Source organism: Mus musculus, chromosome 17, assembly GCF_000001635.26.
Source record: "Mus musculus strain C57BL/6J chromosome 17, GRCm38.p6 C57BL/6J".
Classification (NCBI taxonomy): domain Eukaryota; kingdom Metazoa; phylum Chordata; class Mammalia; order Rodentia; family Muridae; genus Mus; species Mus musculus.
In genome coordinates, this window is record NC_000083.6 from 92,173,027 (window position 1) to 92,180,351 (window position 7,325).

A 7,325-nucleotide genomic window follows, 5' to 3' on the forward strand; every position below is an offset into this window, starting at 1 on the left:
TCTGTAATACAGCTTGATGTAAGGGAAGATGATTCTCCCAGAAATTCTTTTATTGTTGAGAATAGATTTTGCTATCCTGAGTTTTTCGTTATTCCAAATGAATTTGCAAATTGCTCTTTCTGACTATGAAGAAATTAGTTGGAATTTTGATGGGGATTGCATTGAATTTGTAGATTGCTTCATGAAATTTTTAGGCAAATGGATGGAACTGGAGGGCATCATCCTGAGTTAGGTAACCCAATCACAGAATAACTCACATGATATGTACTCACTGATAAGTGGATATTAGCCCAGAAATTTTGAATACCCAAGATACAAGATACAATTTGCAAAACACATGAAACTCAAGAAGAATGAAGACCAAAGTGTGGACACTTTGGCCCTTCTTAGAATTGGGAACAAAACACCCATGGAAGGATTTACACAGAAAAAGTTTGGAGCTGAGACAAAAGGATTGACCATCTAGAGACTGCCATACCAGGGGATCCATCCCATAACCAGCCTCCAAACACTGACACCATTGCATACACTAGCAAGATTTTGCTGAAAGGACCCTGCTATAGCTGTCTCTTGTGAGGCTATGCAGGGGCCTAGCAAAAACAGAAGTTGAGGCTCACAGTCAGCTATTGGATGGATCACAGGGCTCCCAATGGAGGAGCTAGAGAAAGTACCTAGGAGCTAAAGGGATCTGCAACCCTATAGGTGAAACAACAATATGAACTAGCCAGTACCCCCTGGAGCTCCTATCTCTAGCTGCATATGTATCAGTAGAAAGAGAGGCCCATTGGTCTTGCAAACTTTATTTGCCTCAGTACAGGGAAACACCAGGGCCAAGAAGTGGGAGTGGGTGGGTAGAGGAGTAGATGTGGGGAGGGTATGGGGGACTTTAGGGATAGCATTGGAAATGTAATTGAAGAAAATACCTAATAAAAATAAATAATAATAATAAATTAAAAATTAAAAAATTAATAATAATTAGTACTTTATACTTTCCCTATAAAATATTGAAATTTTATTAGATTAGTACTTTATAAATTACTGATTGAATAAATAGTATTTTCAAATTTTGAATAATTTTTTGTAACATATTTATGTTCCTTAATTTGTTTTTGCTCCTACAGGCACTGGACACTTAACTCTATTCTATTGTCAAGACAAATCAAGGATAGCAAGGCTTTTCTATATATATTCCAGGGAGCAGTATATGCAATGCATACATATTAAATATTATAATACAGTATAATTTATTAAGTTGAATTCTACACATATCACTAGGAATATTAGCTTATTTCAAGAAAAGATAATATACTACCTGTATCACTTTACTTTCAAGATAATAAGCTTTGCATGATTTTTAACAATAAAGTGATAGGCACATTATTCTAAGCCTTATATTTGTTTTATAAATTTTTCTTGTGTGATGAAAACATAACAAATATTTTACCATCACCAAATTATATAATGTTTAAAAAACATTGCACTGCTTTCATTTTGCTGCAGGTTTGGTTGATCGTTGTAAGGAATGTACTTTCAGTTGCTGACTTGCTGGACTGAGAGTTGGTCTCTGCATCAAACTTACTGCTAATTAGGATGATAGTAACATTTAGTCTTTAAACACCCCTGATATGTGTATTATATTAAAGAATTTTAAAAGAACTTGTTAACAAATTATATCATTGAACCCTAATATTGTTGACCACAAAAAAAAGTTCTTGAGGGCCAGTGAAATAGCTCAGTAGGTAAAGTCCTTTGGTGTTTAGACTGAAATACTGAATCTGAATTCCATGAATGATATGATATAAAGAGACTCCTTCAGTTTGTCACAATTTGTCATTTGATCTGCATATTCCTGAAGGGGAATGTGCATACACACACATACACACACACACGAACACACATGTGCACACAGTTACACTCACAGATACTTAAAACAGAGAAAAATAAAACTTTTAAATTATAATAAAAGAATGAAAACAAATATTCTTGAACATAGTTTTCTAAAAATTTTATTCAAAACAATTATATTTCAGCTTCTAAATTATACTGTAAATGATACCTTTTTATTCTTAGAATTTGTTTTTGATACCATAGTTAGGTGAATTTCATAAAACTAATTACTTCTGTTTTGATTGCCTGCCAGATGTCTATAAAATTAAGCAGGCTTGGAAGAAAAATTTCTGCTTATACATTTAATTATTACAAGGAAAATTTTAATCTTATTTTCTATTTATTTTATTGAGATATTTGTCTTTTATTTGACTTAATTTGCTGTATTTTAGTTCTGAAGTAAGCTAATTTACTCATTTTCTTAAATAAAATGATTGGCAAAACCTCATTCTTAGCAAACATCTAATTATTTTAATGTCTTCATTCAACATTATTTGGCAATTATATCTTAAGATGTATTTTTGCTTCTTTTTTTGTCATGATTAATCATAGCAGAGGTCTATCTATTTGAGAGTTTTAAATGAAGAAGTAATAATTTGGCACAGGGATCCGCCAGCCCAAGAGGTTTGTGCCTCAAGCCCCAGCGGCAAGAGTCTCCTTGGCTCCAGGACTCCGCGGAGGGCAGGCTGCACGGGTGAAGGTGTGAAATACAGAGGCCAGCCATTTCTGGCACAGGCAAGAGCCAGAGAGCTTCGGAGGCGACGCCATCTTCGGCTCCAGACAACCAGCCACCTTCCTGGCCAAAGCAACACAGCTTCTGGGAAAGATCCTGTTTTGGGCCTTCATCTTCAGCCAGGAGGAGGTCCAAACACCAGATAACTGTGCACCTTCCCTGAAAGAGGAGAGCTTGCCTGCAGAGACTGCTCTGAACACTGAAACTCAGAGGAGAGAGCTAGTCTCCCATGTCTGCTGATAGAGGGTAACAAAATCAACAGAGGAACAATCTCTAAACAAAGACAACTATAACAACTAACTCCAGAGATTGCCAGATGGCAAAAGGTAAACGTAAGAATCCTACTAACAGGAACCAAGACCACTCACCATCATCAGAACCCAGCACTCCCACTTCGCCCAGTCCAAGACATCCTAACACACCTGAAAAGGTAGACCTGGATTTAAAAGCATTTCTCATGATGATGGTAGAGGACATCAAGAAGGAATTTAATAACTCACTTAAAGAAATACAGGAGAACACTGCTAAAGAGTTACAAGTCCTTAAAGAAAAACAGGAAAACACAACCAAACAGGTAAAAGTCCTTATAGAAAAACAGGAAAACACATCCAAACAGGTGACAGAAATGAACAAAACCATACTAGATCTAAAAAGGGAAGTAGACACAATAAAGAAAACCCAAAGTGAGGCAACGCTGGAGAAAGAAACCCTAGGAAAGAAATCTGGAACCATAGATGCCAGCATCAGCAACAGAATACAAGAGATGGAAGAGAGAATCTCAGGTGCAGAAGATTCCATAGAGAACATCTGCACAACAATCAAAGAAAATGGAAAATGCAAAAAGATCCTAACTCAAAACATCCAGGAAATCCAGGACACAATGAGAAGACCAAACCTACGCATAAAAGGAGTGGATGAGAATGAAGATTTTCAACTCAAAGGACCAGCGAACATCTTCAAAAAAATTATTGAAGAAAACTTCCCAAATCTAAAGAAATAGATGCCCATGAACATACAAGAAGCCTACAGAACTCCAAATAGACTAGAAAAGAAATTCCTCCCGACACATAATAATCAGAACATCAAATGCACTAAATAAAGATAGAATACTAAAAGCAGTAAGGGAAAAAGTTCAAGTAACATATAAAGGCAAGCCTATCAGAATTACACCAGAATTTTCACCAGAGACTATGAAAGCCAGAAGAGACTGGACAGATGTTATACAGACACAAAGAGAACACAAATTCCAGCCCAGACTACTATACCCAGCCAAACTCTCAATTACCATAGATGGAGAAACCAAAGTATTCCACGACAAAACTAAATTCACCCATTATCTCTCCACGAATCCAGCCCTTCAAAGGATAATAACAGAAAAAAAAAAAAAAAAACAATACAAGGACGGGAACCACGCCCTAGAAAAAACAAGAAGATAATCCCTCAACAAAACTAAAAGAAGACAGCCACAAGAACAGAATGCCAACTTTAACAACAAAAATAACAGGAAGCAACAATTACTTTTCCTTAATATCTCTCAATATCAATGGTCTCAACTCCCTAATAAAAAGACATAGACTAACAGACTGGCTACACAAACAGGACCCAAAATTCTGCTGCTTACAGGAAACCCATTTCAGGGAAAAAGACAGACACTACCTCAGAGTGAAAGGCTGGAAAACAATTTTCCAAGCAAATGGTCTGGAGAAACAAGCTGGAGTAGCCATTTTAATATCGGATAAAATCGACTTCCAACCCAAAGTTATCAAAAAGACAAGGAGGGACACTTCATTCATCAAAGGTAAAATCCTCCAAGAGGAACTCACAATTCTGAATATCTACACTCCAAATTCAAGGGCAGCCACATTCATTAAAGACACTTTAGTAAAGCTCAAAGAACACGTTGCACCTCACACAATAATAGTGGGAGACTTCAACACACCACTTTCATCAATGGACAGATCGTGGAAACAGAAACTAAACAGGGACACAGTGAAACTAACAGAAGTTCTGAAACAAATGGACCTGAGAGATATCTACAGAACATTTTATCCTAAAACAAAAGGATATACCTTCTTCTCAGCACCTCACGTGACCTTCTCCAAAATTGACCATATAATTGGTCACAAAACAGGCCTCAACAGATACAAAAATATTGAAATTGTCCCATGTATCCTATCAGACCACCATGGCCTAAGACTGATCTTCAATAACAACATAAATAATGGAAAGCCAACATTCACGTGGAAAATGAACAACACTCTTCTCAATGATACCTTGGTCAAGGAAGGAATAAAGAAAGAAATTAAAGACTTTTTAGAGTTTAATGAAAAAGAAGCCACAATGTACCCAAACCTATAGGACACAATGAAAGCATTTCTAAGAGGGAAACTCATAGCTCTGAGTGCCTCCAAGAAGAAACGGGAGAGACCACATACTAGCAGCTTGACAACACATCCAAAAGCTCTAGAAAAAAAGGAAGCAAATTCACCCAAGAGGAGTATACGGCAGGAAATAATCAAACTCAGGGGTGAAATCAACCAAGTGGAAACAAGAAGCACTATTCAAATAATCAACCAAGGGAGGAGTTGGTTCTTTGAGAAAATCAACAAGATAGATAAACCCTTAGCTAGACTCACTAAAGGGCACAGGGACAAAATCCTAATTAACAAAATCAGAAATGAAAAGGGAGACATAACAACAGATCCTGAAGAAATCCAAAACACCATCAGATCCTTCTACAAAAGGCTATACTCAACAAAACTGGAAAACCTGGATGAAATGGAAAAATTTCTGGACAGATACCAGGTACCAAAGTTGAATCAGGATCAAGTTGACCATCTAAACAGTCCCATATCACCTAAAGAAATAGAAGCAGTTATTAATAGTTTCCCAGCCAAAAAAAGCCCAGGACCAGACGGGTTTAGTGCAGAGTTCTATCAGACCTTCAAAGAAGATCTAATTCCAGTTCTGCACAAACTATTTCACAAAATAGAAGTAGAAGGTACTCTACCCAACTCATTTTATGAAGCCACTATTACTCTGATACCTAAACCACAGAAAAACCCAACAAAGATAGAGAACTACAGACCAAATTCTCTTATGAATATCGATAAAAAAATCCTCAATAAAATTCTCGCTAACCGAATCCCGGCGTGACTCTAACAAAGGAAGTGAAAGATCTGTATGATAAAAACTTCAAGTCTCTGAAGAAAGAAATTAAAGAAGATTTCAGAAGATGGAAAGATCTCCCATGCTCATGGATTGGCAGGATCAACATTGTAAAAATGGCTATCTTGCCAAAAGCAATCTACAGATTCAATGCAATCCCCATCAAAATTCCAACACAATTCTTCAACGAATTAGAAGGAGCAATTTGCAAATTCATCTGGAATAACAAAAAACCTAGGATAGCAAAAACTCTTCTCAAGGATAAAAGAACCTCTGGTGGAATCACCATGCCTGACCTAAAGCTTTACTACAGAGCAATTGTGATAAAAACTGCATGGTACTGGTATAGAGACAAACAAGTAGACCAATGGAATAGAATTGAAGACCCAGAAATGAACCCACACACCTATGGCCACTTGATCTTCCACAAGGGAGCTAAAACCATCCAGTGGAAGAAAGACAGCATTTTCAACAATTGGTGCTGGCACAACTGGTTGTTATCATGTAGAAGAATGCGAATCGATCCATACTTATCTCCTTGTACTAAGGTCAAATCTAAGTGGATCAAGGAACTTCACATAAAACCAGAGACACTGAAACTTATAGAGGAGAAAGTGGGGAAAAGCCTTGAAGATATGGGCACAGGGGAAAAATTCCTGAACAGAGCAGCAATGGCTTGTGCTGTAAGATCGAGAATTGACGAATGGGACCTAATGAAACTCCAAAGTTTCTGCAAGGCAAAAGACACCGTCAATAAGACAAAAAGACCACCAACAGATTGGGAAAGGATCTTTACCTATCCTAAATCAGATAGGGGACTAATATCCAACATATATAAAGAACTCAAGAAGGTGGACTTCAGAAAATCAAATAACCCCATTAAAAAATGGGGCTCAGAACTGAACAAAGAATTCTCACCTGAGGAATACCGAATGGCAGAGAAGCACCTGAAAAAATGTTCAACATCCTTAATCATCAGGGAAATGCAAATCAAAACAACCCTGAGATTCCACCTCACACCAGTCAAAATGGCTAAAATAAAAAATTCAGGTGACAGCAGATGCTGGCGTGGATGTGGAGAACGAGAAACACTCCTCCATTGTTGGTGGGATTGCAGGCTTGTACAACCACTCTGGAAATCAGTCTGGCAGTTCCTCCGAAAATCGGACATAGTACTACAGGAGGATCCAGCAGTACCTCTCCTGGGCATATATCCAGAAGATGCCCCAACTGGTAAGAAGGACACATGCTCCACTATGTTCATAGCAGCCTTATTTATAATAGCCAGAAGCTGGAAGGAACCCAGATGCCTCTCAACAGAGGAATGGATACAGAAAATGTGGTACATCTACACAATGGAGTACTACTCAGCTATTAAAAAGAATGAATTTATGAAATTCCAAGCCAAATGGATGGACCTGGAGGGCATCATCCTGAGTGAGGTAACACATTCACAAAGGAACTCACACAATATGTACTCACTAATAAGTGGATATTAGCCCAAAACCTAGGATATCCAAGATATAAGATACAATTT